This window comes from Anabas testudineus, chromosome 6, assembly GCF_900324465.2.
Source record: "Anabas testudineus chromosome 6, fAnaTes1.2, whole genome shotgun sequence".
NCBI lineage: Eukaryota > Metazoa > Chordata > Actinopteri > Anabantiformes > Anabantidae > Anabas > Anabas testudineus.
In genome coordinates this window covers 21,224,649-21,243,669 of record NC_046615.1, presented here as the reverse complement: position 1 = coordinate 21,243,669, position 19,021 = coordinate 21,224,649, and positions in this window count along the sequence as shown.

Here is a 19,021-nt window from a genome sequence, read left to right as displayed (position 1 = left end):
ACACAACTGTTGTATGGTACAGGTCGAGACATATTCAAGGTTTATGATTTGCCTTTGGGGAGTTTAATGAGTCGTTAATCACTGATGCCAGCGGAGAGAGAATTTCTTCACTCTCCTGGTAATTTCCAGGTCTCTAAAGGTTTACCTCACTATTGACTGACATGTGGTTTGTCAAGTTTGCCAGGTACCAAATGTTTGATCACACTGAAACGTTTCCAGCGAGACTATAAATCACAGATTGACCTTCAATCTTTTCCAGAAAGCATGAAAAACAGCTGAAACCGTAAATCAGACCGTCTGTGTTTGTGTCTTTGTCTGATCAATGTATTGTACACGCATTTGAGGTCAGTGCACATTGTTTTCATAGACTCCAAGCCTATAATTTGTTGTTGAGCATGACTGTGACTCAAAAAAGCAACTCTGAGTGTTCAGAGAAAATGGTACAGTAATAGTATATGTTTTTATGCCCTTTACAGTGTCCCAAGCTGTTAGTCAAACTGCCTGCTTTTGTTTTCGGAACAAAGGCTCAAGGTCTGACCATGAAAAACAGACGGACATGCTTTCTTCCCCCTTACAATTTTCTCCCGTTTTGGTTCTGAGCTCAGCAAATATCAGTGCACGTAGAGTAAATAGAAAACGCTCTCTCTTTTGGACTCTAAACGGTGCATGTCAAGTCAAGTTCTGTTGAAATGGGACTGACTAACAACAACCTCCATGTTAAAACCAATCAAATGACTCCTGTCACCTGTAGGAAATAAATCTGATGCACACGGAGAAAACAATTAATGCAGGTGTTTGTTTAGGCTTTTGTGCCAGCTTCAGATATGCACGACTGCACATTGCTTTCAGTGGTAACCAGAAGTTGTCCAAGCATTAAATCACTTCAGTCCTGACCTGCATAGATTTATTTTTGTATTACAAAACACAGCTGGGTGGATTTTAGAAGTTAACAGACTTTTATGGTGCTGTGAGTTCTGGATTAGTTAAACCATTGTTAATCAAACTAAAACCTGTTGACAGGATGTATTGTGTCTGACTATTTACACTTCATTTCAATGTGATTTGTATTATTTCTTAATTTACAGCTGAATAAATGGCAGATCCACCTGTAAGTCCAGATTAATTTTGACCAGTCATCAAAACACACACATTTAGATCTTTCAGATCCAATCAGCTGTGTTTCACTGAAGTATTTGAGGTGTGTATTGTTAGCGTTGCCCTTATCCGCTTACTGCTGTACATGCAAACTGGTAAAGGAAATAGGAACTGAAGAAGACAATGTGAAATAAATAATCAGATACTATAACAATAAAACTGTGAAATGACCCAATAAACGTCTTTTCCCAGCAGTTTGTATTTCATATGTTATTTTTTTTATCTCACTAACGACTTTTTTTTTACTTTATGATGCCTTTTTTCATCACAAAGTCTTTGGCTGTGAATCAAGACCAACAGTGCAGAGGTAGTTATGTAACTGTCTGTTGTTTCAGTCTGAATCAGCGGATACATAAAAAAGAGCTGCAGCAAAAATTGTTACTATGAAAAGAAGCCAAAGGAAATAACATTGTGATAATGAATCCAAATTTATTGGATTATTTCACAATTTCATGGTTGTATTAACTATTTAGTGGATTTATTTATGTTTCTTTATTTAAATTTGAACTCTCTGCAAGACAGTGGACCAATTTCCAATTTAACACAGCAAGAAAAACACGTGTGAGAAGATGATGACAACACATTTGGAAAGATAGAAATGCACACTGCAACATCTCTGCAGAACACACATTCTTTGCATCATAAAATTCTGATTCAACACGAAGAGAACAGCAGTGAAAGGTTTATTCTTCCCTAAATATCTCCAGACATGCAGAATCGCTTTCATTACGTATAATAAGTATATTTAGTCAATAAACTCCAGTGTTCAGATTTTCTCTTGGTTTGTGTGCGTCCCTGTTGCATTACTTATATTAATCCCTGGTCAGGCTGCTTAGAAGTTTCCTATCTTACACTTAATACTGACACTGCGTAACTAATAATAAAACAAATTGATGATGTGTTTAAAAATGTTCAAACGGACTGTCACATGAGAAATATTATCTCATGGATTTTAAGTAAAAGATCAAATTTCAGGAATCTGTTTTTTAAAAGTGTCGTCTTCTCATCACCTCATGACCTTCTTATCTAATTGTTTGTCTCAGGTGAAGCACCTTGGCTGCAGGCGGGGTCTCACTGTTGAGCACACTTAGAGGAACAATTCACCTTAAACACTCTTAAAAGCAGCTATTAGGGATGCACCTTGGATTCCTGGGTCAGTCTCAGTCTCATTACAAAACATGCAGAGATAGCAGACTGACTTCCTTCCTTGCAATTTATTATTAGTGTGTTTATATTTGGCCATGTCGTCTTTTTGAAGATGGGGTATTAATTCTGAGCACTGCGTTATAAACAACATTCTTTTGTGCTGACATATAAAAAGGGAAGGAGACAGACGTGTATTTTCTAAAGGCAAATCAAGCGGAGCAGTATTCAGTTTGTTTTGATGAGTGCATGTATCTCACATGAAGGTAGTTAAACAATCAGCAGTGTCACAAAATAGCAAGAAAATACAGGAAGCATGCCCATTTTACAAAAGCTGATTAAACCTTTCAACTGCTGGCTAGAGAAAATATAAAGCTATAAATAACAAAAATAAAAAATGAAATGAAGCCATTATCATCATCAGAATCAATTTGCAGCCATGTTGCTTCTACTTCCACTTTCCAAAGGAAAAGTAACTGTCTGTTTTAAGAAAAATAGCTGAGCTTGACTTGTTGCCAGAGCTCAGCGAAGGATGTGTCTCTAATCAGAGCCTAATTATTTAGATAGATTTAACAGGGTACCTCAAATCTTGTGGAGGTTTTCCAGCAAAGAGCTCCTCTTCTCTGCGCACAGGTTTCTGTCCATGCTCATAAGGGCTGTGAGTAAATCAGAGCAGCAAGCAGCCAATGTGTTTTGACAGATATTAGGTTAATTAAAGCACACAGATGTGCGTTATGCAAAGCGTTTCTGCTAATTAATTTAATTGTTTGCTGAGTAGTAAAGGCAGGGGAGGAAACACTTTATGTGATTACGTCGTAATTTTCAGTGTGTGTCAAGACTGAAAGGGGGTTAATTCACAGTTTGGTTACAGTCACCATTTCATCTCCTCCACAGAAGCTTGCGTGTCATACATGTGAGTCTAAACATGTCCGTTTAAAGACAGTTTACGCTCACATACAGAAAAAAGGAGAGTGTTTGCTCCTTCGAGGAGGCGACCGCGACTCACTTTTGTAGAATAAAGAGTTATTCTTAACCTTGGTAGTAGAGTAGAGCTGAGGATTTGCATTTCCCAACACAAATGAACAGTTTTCAACTTCTTCTGCTTTCATTTTGTTTCTTTAAGGAGGAGATGTTCTGTCGGTTTTGTGGTTTCTCGTCTTGATTATAGACTCCATCTGGCTCCAGGTCTGAGTCTCTTAGGTGCAACTGAGATGTTGTGAAAACAATGAGGTCAGCCAGAGGATCCTAAGATAAGACATAAACCTCACTCTCACCCTCTCTCTCTCTAAAAAGCTGCTCCTGAGTGATTTCCAAGAGGTTTATAAAGCAGCTCCATAAATCTGTCACAGATTGAAAGCACAGCTAAAGAAGCCGTGTTACAATGGCCACATTTATATTTTACTTTTCATGCTGGCATGCAGTTCAGCATGTCAGCTCCAGTGGGACGCAACCACAAAATCAGGCTTTCTGTTTAATTGCTATATATCTGTATTTATTTAAACAGCTGTGCGAGTCATTTTTAAACAATCGAACAATCAAAGCTAATAAAAAAGTCTAAACTGTATATTTTCTAGTGATTAAATTACTGTACATTTAAAGGATTATGCTGGCACTGGTGTATATTTCTCTTACTGTCAACACATTTCAACCTCTATTTCCTAACGTCCCTAACAAACCAAAGCTTCCTACAACAGCTGTGCACTGTAGTTTTTAGCAACAGGAAACACTGAGTAGACATTACACTCGTTTTTGACTATTTTTAGCTGTTGATTAATCCACATTTAAAGCCTCAGCTATTGAAAATGTGTGGCAACAGGTCTGTGAGGGTGATTAGAAAAAAGCTGCAAAACCTGGTCGTTGCTTTAATTTAACTGTTTGTGGTTCTGTTTGAAAGTAGAATCATAAATGTGCAGTTTGAGATGTAAATGTGTTCAGCGTCAGTGGGAACACTGTCACTCTCAGAGCTTAACTTATGTTAAAATGTACATGAGGAGATTGGAAATGAACTGTACAAATTATTTCTTGCTGACATTTCATTTGAAGCTTTTGTATGGGTTCCTCCAGTCTAGTTGATAATAATTACAGTTGAAAATGTCTTAGAGCTGGAACAAAGCAACGCTATCACAGGAAAATGTTACTGTAACCTTGACTTCTTGTGTGGTAGCATTGCAAGCAAGGAAATATCCACTAAGGTTATAGTATGATAAGTATCTTCAGTCTGTATGAACCAGACAAATGCCTGTATACACTGTAAAAAATGTTTTAAGAGTGTACGACCTCTCTACTCGGCTGCTCTTACACCGTGACTCCAGCTGTGAATCATGTTCCCTGTGATCTTCTATCTGAACAACGTGTGTCCATGAATCATCACAAATAATGACGTCCACCAGTAACTGCAGGTACAAGGTCCGTCTCCATTCAAACGTCTCTGATTATGACCACAAAACATAGGCTCATCTACACTAGAAAACATGCATCAGTGTTTTATAACATACTCACATAGTCATTATTATAATTTGTATAGTTGTGCTGTGGTGGAAAGTGATACTTTGCCTCACAGCTACAAACTGTAATGCTGAGGTAAAACATGATCAGCTTATCAAATGTACCCTGGCATTGTGCACAACCCTGCCACCTAAAACTTACATTTTAATACAACTACAGTGCAACAGAAAATGTTTTCTATGAACATAATGAGGATAACATATGTTGAATGAAGGCCACAGGGTCATAACAGGAGAAACCACAAGCTACAGTGTTTGATATATAGATCCAGATCCAGAAGACCTGATTACAGACGCAAACGTCCTACCTCCACTACCCAGATATTGTAAATGAGCTCAATTTTATGCACTTTGCATGAGTTTAAAAGTTTTAAAACCCAAAGCTCATGAACAGTTTTCCAGTAGCTAGATGCAAGATCTGCTAATTTACAAGCCAGTGGCCGGCAAACGGACAGTAAATGGAAATTTAACACAGCATGACATCATCAACTTCTGATAATACTTAATACAGAGTATTATCACACTGTGACAGAAGAGTGTTCTTTTTCTCTTTTTCTTGCTTTATTCTTTTGTATTTATTTAACCCTTTTCAGTTTTGATCCATTTGCTGCCTTTGACTTTGAGATTATCTCTATCTCAGTGGTAGGACTGTTCGAATTAATGTATCAGCATCAGGTGTTCTTGAGATACTCTCAGTAGTACTGTTTGACCAACACATTCCATGCATGCCATGTAAAAGCCACTTACGGTTCCCTCCAGTGTTGACAAATGGGAACAGTGAACTCCAAAGAAGGACATCTAATCTCTCACCTCTCATTTCAGGTTTCTGTTCACACATCTAGTACCTGTTGCTGCATACTTCAGATTCCCAAGAACTGAAAAAGCCTCAAATCTATTTACCTCCGACCATTTTCCTGGCTAAATATTACCTCCATCAGTTATCTTAACTGTGCTTTAAGTGACAAAAATGTAAATAGGTACCTCCAGACACGTTCACCTGTTTTAGTTAGACGTCTTCTAACGTTATGGTTGACTGCATGGCACCAATATTTCTTGTTTCTGAGATGACATCAAGGACAGCCTGTCCTTCTATGTGCTGCAGACCTACTCAGTACCTAGATATGTGTTTTTTTTCTTCTTCTTCTCAGTAGCGTGAGAGCATTTACTGGCTTTTGAAGAGCTCATTCATCCCTTCCTATGGCGTCTAAGCTCGTTCCGTAAAGACTGAAAAGAAGCACTGAATGTGGTAGGAGAGTGTTCCAAGTGTTTATACCCACACATCCACCCCTGGGCCTTCTTACAGTCGCTGCAGCTAAATCTATTTCAAAAGCTTACGTAAGTCAAGCTATGGCCCTAGTGCCAAGTCCCATCAAACCCGTAGGGGTGCCCTGTGTGTGAATAAAATTTCAGAGGGGAGACGGTGAATATGTTTGACATTTTGCGAAAGGCACAACGCAGGGCCTACCTCCTGAGCTCTCCGGGGCATTAACCTTATCTCAGAGTCGCATAATAGCCTATTGACTGCTGCCTGTATCTATCCTGTGGCTCCAAGTTCAGTGGCTGCTGATGTCTTTTTCTCTGGCAGGGCCGTTTGGTACAGTACAGTACAGCGTGGCACTGACACCAACAGGATTAGGGGTTCAGATCCAAATGGGGCCACCAATCCTATCATATTCATTCAGTCATGATAATGGGAGGATGACGTAAAATAAACCACATTTTGTTCTAATGTTACATTGAGATTTTGGGGGGGAAACCGTATTCATCTTACCATAGAGAAGTGGAGCTCAGAACAGTTTAAACAAGCTCTTTACTTAATTAGAAGTAATTGGAATGGAATGGTTTGGTGTATTACAGCTGGTTGCAGGACTCCAAGATGGCATCCATTCTTAACTTCCTCTCTCACGTTTTAGTTTCAGTATTTCACTCAAGGGCACTTTGTGTATATTTACTGCAGGAGCTTCGGATTGACCCACCAACCTACTCTATACAAATGTTTAACTGCTTTTGTGTGAAGTGGTTTTGTTCCGTAAAAACCCTGTTAAGAGCATCAGTTCTTCTCCCTGTCCAGGTCCAATTTTCTCTTCAGTCAATCTTAGTTGAAGCTATTTATTTTTATATAAGGTGGATTTAGGAGTAAGAGCGTAATTTACTTATCAGGAGACAGAAGAGAGACAGTTGTGAGCTGCTCCTCTCTGGACACGTAACATTACACTACTGCCTGACTTTTGCTGACATGCAGCCCTATCTTATGTTATCAGGTTTTAGTGAAGCTGTTAAACTGCATTAACTCCAGAAAATGTTTTGAATCACATTCTCATAGTTCTTTGACTGCTTATTTTGAATTGTTATCCGCTTTGTAATATAAAACAAAAACCACATGACCTTAATGTGGTTGTATTTAATTGGGTTTTAATTGAATGTAAATCCAGAGGTTTAGTTTATGTTGAGGCTACAGAAATATTCTACCCCTTCATAGTGACATGAGAGATGAATGAATCTCAGACTCAATCCATGCATGTGTTGTTTTTTTTTTTCCAAAAAATGTTTTATACTACTGCAGTGCTAATGATCAATAATGTGCTGACGTTATTGGAAGAGCTGACCTGTCGTCTGTGAATCTCACGTTGAATCTTAATGACCTGCTTTTTGCCGTTGTGGCTCTATGCTAAGAAGAGTCCCCCAGGAGACGAGCACTGCAGCTGAGGCCCAGCACGCCGACCACACATCAGTTTAAGTAAATGTGTGTGGAAATAAAAAGTCGTACCCAGTTCAGATGAAAGGTAAAACCTAGAAAAATGACTTTCATTTGTTAATTTGAAGGTCAATTAAAGAAAACTTGTATTTTTTATTTTGGGTTATATACATAACATTTGGTTTGGTTAGAAATAATTCAGCTGTATTATTCTTTCTTTAGTCTACTGAGGCTGCTGGAGTAGGGCTTTACCAGAGGTGCAAAAGTACACCTCACATCATAACTACACCATCCAAGTTCTAACTATCCAAGTTATTAGCAATTAGGGATTTGAGTAAATAGTAAACTTAAAGGTAAAGTATTATCAGTGCTTAATTTCTAAAGTAATTCCAGACTGAATTAAGGTTTGGTTATTGTACTGATAATTGTATTTATAGCAGTGTGACAACGAACAGCCAAGCTAACGAGGTTCCCAGCTATCACCACCTCAACACCTATCCAATGCAGAGTTTGTGCTACAAATAGGAAAGAAAAAGTGGTTTTGTGAATTTCTGACAGCTTAGATCCGTAATGAGGAGGCTGGCTGGACACAGAATTATCACCTGACTCTGCAGTTACCTTTGGTTTTTGGTTTCCAGTCACATGAGCCCTGTTAGTCACAGCAGTCACTAGGTTTTTAGTGATAAAGGACAAAACCCACTGTACAGTACGCTACCTCCCCAGCACCTCCCGTGTCCAGCTGCAATTTTCCAGTTGAAGTTTGTAGAAATAACTGGCTGTGTCATTCATCCACAAGCAAGAGTGGAAACTCAGCTAAAGTCCTAACAATGCTTTTACTCCTAAGTCCTATTCAACACGTTCAGCAACAGTAACACCTGCCATCTGTAGCACCGGGGTAAAAATATGAGGCAGCAACAATGTCTGTAGAAACACAGACAACGAATACAGCAGTAGCTGCCAGGCACAGCTCCAACTGGGAAAACTGATCCATCTTCTCCAGCATGAAACAGAATATGATACCATGAGAGCTCAAACTTCCTCCTCACTGGACAGGCTGCAGCCTCTATTAATTTTAAGGCTCCAAATGCAGCTTTAATATTTGATTTGTTTTCATGAACCATCAAACCATTTGGCTGTTGCTGCAATTTTAGTAGCAGGCAGATTTAAAACCAATTTTCAGTCACACAACAGAAACAAAAGCGTTGTTATAACGAGATGCCCATCAGCACCGGAAGAAAACCTGACTCCACGGTGTGAAACATTTAGTTCTGCAACGTGATAGTGAGCAGATTCAGGCTGCAATGCACGGCTGGTAAACATAATAAGAAATGTAGACTGTTGAAGTGTGACATAAAATACAGAGAAGAAATCTCTCACTCCCTACTTCCTTTATGCCGAATACCTCTTTTCACATTAATATATATTATGTTATTGCATATAGAGTTATATTATTATAATAATTCTAATTCATATTATAGTTATTGATGCATTACAGTGTTCATAACTCTAATGTTGCATCTGATGATTAGGTCATCTGAATTAGGATTTACTTGACATACTGCTGGTTAGCTGATAAATCTCACACTGAAAATCAAAGTCACATAATTAAATTACATTTTGTATTATTAATAAGAGTCAAAGAGTTAAATGTGAGGTCGCAGAAAAGTAAAGTAGAAATAGCTCAAAACTGAACTCAAGGGCACTGCTACTTTCCACCACTTGCTGGATTAATTCCTGTTTGTCACCTCACTTGCTCTTTTAATGTTGTTTCCAGATATTTTCCCTTCTGACTTTTCGTTTGACTATTCATTTTGTGGTATTTGTCTTCGTCACCTCACTTTGCTCCAAGTTATTTTTAATCTTCTCTGTGTCTGTGCGTATGTAACGTTTTCCTCCCTCTTTGTTCATCTGGGCTGAAGACACAGTGTGAAGGAAGAGCTCATCCGAGGAAATGTACATCGATGATTCATCTTAACCTATTTCTCTGTACATCGCGGCCGCGAGCATGAAAACTAAATTCTTCAAGAGAACAGAGGTGATATAAGAAGATGCCAAAGTGATTCAATCAAAAAAGTCAGACTGTAAGTAATCCCCTCCACACAGCTCAGTTTGTCATTTCCTCGACGTTTCACCTTATATAATCATTTGACTTGTGTATGCTTCACTGTCGGCTGACTTCATGCTCAGTATCTAGGAAATGGAACTTCGTATCATACTCTGTCATTGCACTGATGAAGAAATGTCCTTCTCGACAGGAGCATCAGATGTGATCCTGAATCAATTACCCAGAATCCAAAATGGATCTCACCATTGTGAAAACTGGTTGTTGGACCCACAGTGAGTGCTGCACAGGCACAGACTGAAATACGAGCAGTTATGAAGCAGACTGGTCCATAAAATTACATTAGCTGGTTACCTGGACAGCAAGTCGGTGTCTTATCCGAGAAAACACAGCAAACAAACCAGCCCCTGCTGCATTGTGTTATAAAACAGGGAGGGGCTGACTGTTCATTTATCTCATTATTGGGCCTGTTAATGTGACTAATTTTTACAATTGTGGTTGAATTGCTAAACGACACTATTTAAGTAAATCAAGACAAGATGGTCAAGACCAAACATGTGCCTGATGCACATGAACAGTATCCGCAGCATCCTGACAGTACACAGCTCCAGCATGTGTGTAAAACGTACGAGACTGTGACTAGTGACTTCATGCCAGGCGAGACTTTCACACATTTAACAAGGCAACAGGATGAAGGGGTGTATGGAGGAACAGGTTTTCTCTCCTCAGAATGATGGAGTCACACCTTCTATGGAGCTGATCCTCTTCTCAGTTAGACTACTGGAACAGCCCCGGTGGCCTTTTGTTAATCAATCTGTCCAAATCATTCATTTCATGATGGACAAATCACAGTTAGCTAAACCTGATCTAACTTCTTATTCATCAAAGAAATGTTTTTTAGTTTAGTTATCATGCTAATTATAAATCCCAGCTTTGGCTCATTTATCTTTTTAGCATTAAAATATGTACAGTAAATGTTAATAAAATAACTCAGGTGCACTTCCACCTGTATTAGATCAGTGATATTTTTTTCTTCAGTAAGCAAAGTTTTCCTCTGAAATATATATTTTACTAAAGCCAATCATCTTTTCACTCATATAAAATGTATGTAGAGCAAAACAGTGATATTGTCAGTGTGTTGAATCTAGATTGTAAGATATATGTTTAGCAGCTCTACGCACAGAGATAAAAAGCATTTAGTGACGTGACAAAAAGGCCCAATGGATTCTGACCCAAACACAGCTTTCTGTTTTGCTTTGTAATTGATCGTCCACTTGGGGGCAGCAAAACAAGGGTATGAACCTAAACACTGACGTGTCACCATTTGAAGTGGTTGTGGTAAATGTGTTGGCATCCAGTAATCACAGAGAAACATTACAACTGACAGTTTTTAAACTGTGTTTCAGCACAGATGACAAGTCCAACAGTCACTCTCCTTTTAGCTTAGTATCCAGCAGCTACTGGGGTAAATATTTGGCCACATTTAAGCTGCTAAATGTGATGTTACATTCACCAGCTAGTCTCTAACTTAGAAGTAATCTTGTGCTGTGACTAACAGGGTTTATGTGAGTGAAGGTGCAGCCAGAAAACCAAAAACTGAAGATGTTTTTACTGTGTTTGCCACTGTAAGTTGTCTCTTTTACTTTGCATACAACTAACAGATCTATTATATATCATACTGATTATTGCACCTTTAACCTGGTAACATGATCCTTAGAGATCATCTCTTCAACCTGCCTGGAGCTCCCACTTCTCCAAGTCTCTACTGGGTGGATAAATGTCATTAAAGATATTCACTTTACACCTGCAAAATATAGCTAATCGTGGCCTTTGACCTCCCTCTGAGGAAGCAAAGAACAGAGAATTGTCCAGAATCACTAATAAATGTGTTTTACTTGAAATGTTTATGACTCATTGCTCAGGTTTTAACAAGAAGACAGTCTTGCTGAAGTGTGCACACAAACACCACATGGCTGATCAATACCAGCTCTGCCTCGTATATATCTCCACCCAGCCTTCACCGCCCCCGTTTGTTGTCTAAGTGTTAGATATGAAGTGCATTCATCTTTGCTTTTATGCTTTGGATCTGCACACTAAGTGCCCCATCGTCACACCAGCGCTCTGCCATCTTCCATCTTCACTGATGAAAAAAGGTGAGAGAGTGCTGCGCTCAGACCAGCCCGGTGCCCCCACCCCCCGCCTCCGCATTGTCTTTAAGAGGTTTTAGAGCCACTTGTGCCATGCTTTCAGAGAACTATCACTGTGATGGGAGAGAAGAGACAGCAGTCCTGCCACATCCATCCTCAAACTCCACTGACACGTCACCTCATAGTTACAGGGCGAGGAGACGGCGACGGCATTTGTTGTGCTTATGTTGGAAAAACAGAGAAAGACATCGCTGCTGTTTTCACTGTTCAGCTCTGATGTTTCCTGAGTTTTCTGGTGTTAAACACAGTAATGGCAGCTATCACATAGTATATGTTCTGCACCTTACTTCTGCACTTTTAGTTCTCCATAAACCTGGGTATCTCTTATAGCGTATTTAACTAAGGGTAAATACATGAATAGGCTAAAAATATTTCCACATACTATTTTGTTTTGTCTTGTGTTAAGAGACTCACTCTACTCACAATAATGCTTAATGAAAAAGTTAAAACTTATTTTTATTTATTTTTGCTAATAATCAAGTGTCTGAAAAGCAGCCTAGTCATAGACCATAGAAGATCTACAGGTCTACGGTCTCTTAAGTCAGGCAGAGACTTTCCGGAGCAGGTTTTCTTAAACAACTTTTCCATGTTTGGCTGCATTTATCCTTCTCTTAATTCTGACCAAACTCCCTAGCTGTGCTGAGAAGCCCCTTATAGCTGCCCCACCAGATGATGCCAGATGATGAGGAGTGCCTGATGTGTGGCACACATAAGAATTGTAGTCCAGACTACTTAATTTTCACTCATCAGACCACAGAATCTTTATCCTCAGAAATTTGCTGAATGGGATGTAAATGACTAAGTTCTAGACACAAAGGAAAATTAAAGCAGACAGCATGCACCTGACCACACTTTGGTTAAAGTCATTTAACTCTGTGAAATGAGCAGAAGGTGAAGGGATCAGAGTTCAAATATTACACCCACATGTGGATGTTGAACATCTCCATCAAATCCGTTGTTATAAATGTTGTTACACACTTCTGGCCTCAGACAGCAGATTTTGAAACCTGGCTCTAGGCATTTGCTCCCATTGAGCCAAAATATCTTTGTCTCACAGTCTGTGGTCCAGTTCATCTCAGAGATGCCAAGTCAAGTTCCTCCGAGCTTTCATCATAAAGAACCTTTCATCTTGGTAAGCTGGAGGCTCACTATCCTATAGAGTTAAATATTGTGGTATATTATTTACGTGCCCTTTCACACAGGCTGGGCCAGATATTGTAGTGTGGCTGCTGTCTGCTCCAAAGGATTGTAAATGGAGGAAGCTGAGCTGTAGAGGATCTACTGGTTCTGATCCTGTGCTTCCATCTGGTGGACACATGCAGAATGTCCTCATTTTTATGCATCAAACCTTTTAAATCATGGTTCATAATTTCACCAGACCACTCTGTATTCAGCAACGTCCTATTTTAGTGTACTTGTCTTATTTTAGTCAGACTATAAATTCACCAGCATCTCATCTTAAAGTAAGCAATGATTCACTCAACCTGTTTTGTACAAGGCAGAAATTAGATTATATACTTGGATCCTTCATCCAAGGATCCACCTCTCACCCAGTGTGCATGTGCTCCCCTGTATATTTATGGCGTATATAAACTACCTGGAAGTGTAAGCCAAGTCCAGCCATGTCAGATATATGGGCCACTGCGGAGCTGCAGAGGAGCTGGGCTGCAATTCAGTTTGGTCAGCGCACTGCAGGAGCCATCTCCTCTCCTGTCAGCTTTCATGTGGTGGAGAAATTTGTCCCTGTGAAGGCAACATGAGAACAGCATGATGAATACTGCCTCTCTCTGGTCCCATTTCTACTATTGAAATTTGTTGCTCTTCATATCCTGTTGAATTGTGAAACTGATCTCTGATGTTTTCCTCTAGAAGTGACTATGGCACTGTTGAAAAACAGCTTACTCTGAGACAAAAGAGAAGCATTGATGTTAATATGTTTCTGTCTTGAACTGAATTATGTTGTGCTTCACTATAGGACCTGATCGGAACCTAACTTTTATTATTTGCCCCAGTTCAAATCACTTTTCATTCTTACACATCTTTCTTTCTTTCAGTATTGTCATTTCAAGCATTTCAAGATGGAACTGAGGTGTTGGAGTGCCCCCCCAACTGTCCTATCAAAAGCAATAATGAGTCATCTGTTCCCAGGCAGACTTATTATGAGAGGATCAGAGAGATCACATACTCTTTATTCTGTCCCTTTTGCAGCTCCATCCTGCTGAGACTCTGAGCCCGGCCGTAGGCTGAAGGCACCAGACACATTCATGTTGGGTCACCTCCCATTGCAAGCTAAGGGACATTAGCCACTGGCTGTCGGTTTAGGAGCTTTGCATTGAAAAAGTGACAAAGCTCTACGGTCCCAGCAATTGTTGAAAACATTTATCATTTATCATGAAAGCTGAACAGGCAGAATCTAAAGGCTGTGGATGGGGAGAGCTCATAAATGTAGTATCCGCAATTCCTCAGAAACCTTTGTTTGCACATTATAATATTCTTTTTACCTTCCCTTGTTTTTTCCATGTCAACTAATAAAAGACAAATGCCAAAAACTAATGTAAGAGACAATCTAGAGAGGAGTTGTGTCTGAGGTCAGGATCTAAAACTCTCAGCAGCTCTCAGAGGAACTGTGCAGTCACAGATTCTGAATGAAAGTAATGTCCCCACACTGATGAAGCATCTCTGATCCATAGTGAAGTATTTAGTTATTTAGTGTGTGTGTGTGTGTGTGTGTGTGTGTGTGTGTGTGTGTGTGTGTGTGTGTGTGTGTGTGTGTGTGTGTGTGTGTGTGTGTGTGTGTGCGCCCTGTTAGTTGTTGGCTGATTCCTGCCTGTGTAAACATCATTATTCTGCAGGGGTCCGGCCTCATCGGACTATTCATGAGGGAAGCAGCTGTCAGAGCCAACATGTTGCTTTTCTTCTGACACATGACTCACTGTGCAAGTGTGTGTTTCAGTTTTAAATATTAAAATGTGAATAAATGTTTCATTTGATGACCATGGTTACAACACACTGTTACTATGCACCTCAGGAAAACAGACTGAAACGTCTTGTAGTACTTGTGAAGTATAAATATTACATATAAGGATCTTACACTAAGTTATGAATAATTAAGCCTTGATTAAAAGAGTTGTATTTTTGGTGGCTGGACCATGAAAAGTTAACCTGCAAACCACTTCCACCACAACCACCTCATTTTCAGGAGGAGGCAAGAAAAAGTGGCCACTGGTCCTTAGAGGTCTGGCCCCTAACCTGGGATCAATTTATTGAGCCAGTTCCAACAGCTGAATGCATAAAGTTGTCCCTACATTTTGCATTCATTCTTGGGTGTTGAAGCCTGGTCCACTGCAGGTACAGTGTATGGAGCTTCATTTTGATCAACCTGCACAGCCTCTCAATATCCAGAACTGTCTGCAGCGCACAGAACGTATAAGGGAAAGGTGAGAAGAGTGTATTAAGACAGAGAGAGGCTGCTTGAGTCAGATAAATTGCTCCATCAAAGAGAACTGACAATGAAATAAACTGACTGTGGGGTCCACAGTCAGTTTATTTCACCTCAGGAGGAGCTGATTACGAAACCACTTCAACTGCAATGGAAAAACAGGCAACTTCTCCAGCCTGAAGAAAACAGCAACAGACGGATGGCTCAAAGGGACATCACCTACAGATCACATAAAGATGAACTTCTCTCACTTTAATCAGTAATTAACAAAGAAAACTCAATGACAAGAACATCACAGTGTTCAGAGACATGAATTAGAAGAGACATCGTGTGTACTTAGGAGAGTATTTGTGTTGATAATTCAAATCCCAGATGAATTTGCTTTTGGGAAAATCTTGTTTGCATCCTCCACTCTAACTAAATTGACCAAACTTAATGGCAAGAGTGCAGCTTTTACATGGAATAGGCGATGCAATTGTGATTGGCTGGTTTGTTATGAGTTTCTATCCATTTTCAAGTTGCAGTAAAGTCTGATAAGATATTTTTTTTATTTTTTATCTTTAAACCTGGTTCCTTGTTAAACTGACCACTTGACTTTATTTGCACCCTATGACTTATTTCAAGAAATTTCTGTCTTAGTTTTGAGTCAAAATCTGAAAGTTCAAAGAAACACTATAACAACAGAGTCCAAATTTCAAAATAAAGCTGTCACACGGTCAAGAGGGAGTTGGTCTCTGGCTGATGAGTGGCAGCCTCCAGTGATGTCAGTCAAACATCGTGTACAGCGGGGAGATGACATCAGAGATTAGGTAATAGTCAGTTCGATTCTCCATTGGTTACGGTGGATTGGACTACATTTACCAAGGGACCGAGCGTGTAGCTTTCCCACAGTAACACTCCTGACATTTGACCTGTATACTGTATGTGTGTGTGTGAGGGGGTATACTCACACACTCATACAAAGTAAACAATATAATGTGCAGTATAAACAAAACACATATGATGCACATACAGTGATCGCAGAGAAAACCCACTCTCAGACTCAGCCCTGACACACACACCACTCTCTCTGGTAACTGGAAACCTGCTCTGACTGACAGGCAGCAGCAGAGAGTCCAGATCCAGTCCCAGTTCTTCCTAATTGGATTTGCGAGGCATCCTGCCGCAGGCCTCTAATAGCCTCTTGTAAGCCGCTTCGGACTTGTTGTGGACCACTTCCTCCCCGCGCTGAGAATAAGGGACCTCTTGAAAGGCATTTTTGGCTGCACACCATGATTCCTCAGAGCTATTAGGCACTTGTAGAATTTGAAGGGCTTTGACAACAATGTCAGAACAACAAGACATAAGGTAGAAAAAGGAAACAGAAATGAGGACAATGTTGTGGCATTAAAAACCCAGGACCACAATCAACTGGTTTTCTGGGATATTTCCATTTTTCCGGTGTTGACTTTCAAACCAAGGCCCAGAAATGACAAATAAAACAAAAAAACTGTAGCTGTGCACTGCAAAATCCAACATTTCGTTCTCTGAGTGGGAGAAAAATAATCCAAAGAACAGGATTTTCAGAGTCTATTTCTGTTTTAAATAATTTTTGTGCAGCAAAGTTTTGCTCCAAAATGCAAATTTGAACATGGAAATGCTCTTTAGATGTTCCTCTTTGAGGTGGAGACACATTTCAGAATATCAGTATAACACACACAATATAAATATCTGGTGGATTACATATAGATTGTAATCTATATATATGTAATATATATACAAAACTGTACTTAAACAAAGTGAGATTAGAGCATGCAAATTTACTTTGTAAAGCTTTGTAAAGTGTTACGCTGTTCTCACAAGGTCACAGGAGGAAACAACAAGTTCTGTAAGTGCAGTAACAGATGATGTGGGCATCCAGTGGCTTTGGCAGAGTCGCCATTTGCTTTGCTACAAGTCAGTGTGTCATCCAAAAAGTTTTTAAATCTATTATTTTAATGCAGAAATGCTGAATATTGGGGCTTTAAGTGTTACACTGCTGCCTCCTGGAGCTGGAAATAGACAAGATCCATCCCATTCCCTGGTCTTCCAAGTCACACCGACGTACAACAGATGTGTTCAAAGATAAGTAAATTATTTTAAGTTATTTTTATTATTAAAGCCGTATAATATGATCTTTAATACTGCAAATATATCAAAAAGAAAGAAACAAAAGTGCAGTCATAGTAACTAAAAGCAGGAGTTTGTGAGTTCTATCATGTCTGAGACCAACATTAATATGCTCCAAATATGTTTTTGGTTTTATTACATTCATTTATTTTCTAAATGCAGTCAAAGTATGAGTCATAAACCTAATAATTAAACACACACGGTTTCCTCGCTGCTGTCTTGTTTCTATGTTATTGCTGCTGAATTTTAGCAGTATTTAGCTTCGAAGTCCAGTCCTCATTTCCTAACATCGGTTTGTTTTCAACTGCAGTCTGTGTAATAAATCAGTGAAGGGCTCTACATACAAGCTGCTGCTGTCTATATGTAAATACTCACTTCATGAAGTTTGTCCTCGCCACAGTCTGACAAGAAAGTCTGATGTCAAATGACTTCGGCAGAAACTCGAGTAGTACACTGAGCACTGAGAGCATTTATGAGAAATAGCTTTGCTCGTAGAAAAAAAAAGAAGATGGACTGGTGGTGAGCTGCTCTATCCATTCCAGAGCAGCAGAAGAAGTAGAACATCAGTGTTGAGTGATTAAAATAACAACAGTGGGCAGACAGCAAGTGTAGATCTCTGCAGTGGAACATATGTGACCACCAACTCTATTTTTCATCCGCCTGCCGCCAGAACGTTTGATCTAGCTCTATTTTTTCATGTCAACAGCCATGTGTGTACGTGTGTGTGTGTGTGTGTGTCACACACACATACAGGACTGTCCTCCCCCGCGTGAGGTAGTGCGGGAAGTAGGGAGGCAGGGGAGGGAAGCTCTTATATTAATGGCTGCGGTTAACCTGGAAGGGTCAAACTCATTGGCGCTGTTGATGGATCTGGTCTGCAGGAGCACTCGTTCTCACTCTCTCTCTCTCCCTCTGTGCATCATACATACAAAAACACACACACAACCACATAGAGGCCACATGTGTGCAGGCCTTGTTGCGTGGCCATCAGTCTCTGGTTGTCCAGTCGCAGTGTGATGAGGAGGGGAAGGCAACAGGGACCCAGAGACGGTGGAAACAAAGAGCATAACAGCATACTGTTACAGGCATGTGTATCAGAGACGGGTGGAGGGGTCATGTCATCGTATGAGGTAAATCTCAGTAGGTGGACAGTGTTTCAAGGTAGTGGATAAGAGTAACGCAAGCATCCATAACTATGATTTTTGTGATCTAATGATACCCACTGTATAAAATCACAGGTTAGAATGGGTTTGACTCTGTTATGAAATGATGCCTCTTTTGTTTTTAAATGTCTTTAACATTAAAGAAGAGAATTAGTGGTTGTTTTACCAGCTCTATGATTAAGGTGCAAATAAACTAAAAGTACTTCATTAGGTTAGAAAAAAACTGATGGCAAACAGAGGTCTCCAGTGTCAAAGTCAGTCAATTTGTTCATCCCCACCATTCAACCTAACTTTCACAGTAGAGCTTTGGTGGTACAATGTCATACTACTTGTACTGTGACAGTACTTGGTTGGTTCTGTTGAGGAAAAGTTCCCTGTAAACACTAAACATTACTTTAATTATTATTGAAAATGTGCAGAATACTTGAACTGTATCTGTCCTCTGACGTGTTGTTCTAACTGTCGAACCCATGACGCACCACAAATCAACAAACCATCATAGTTT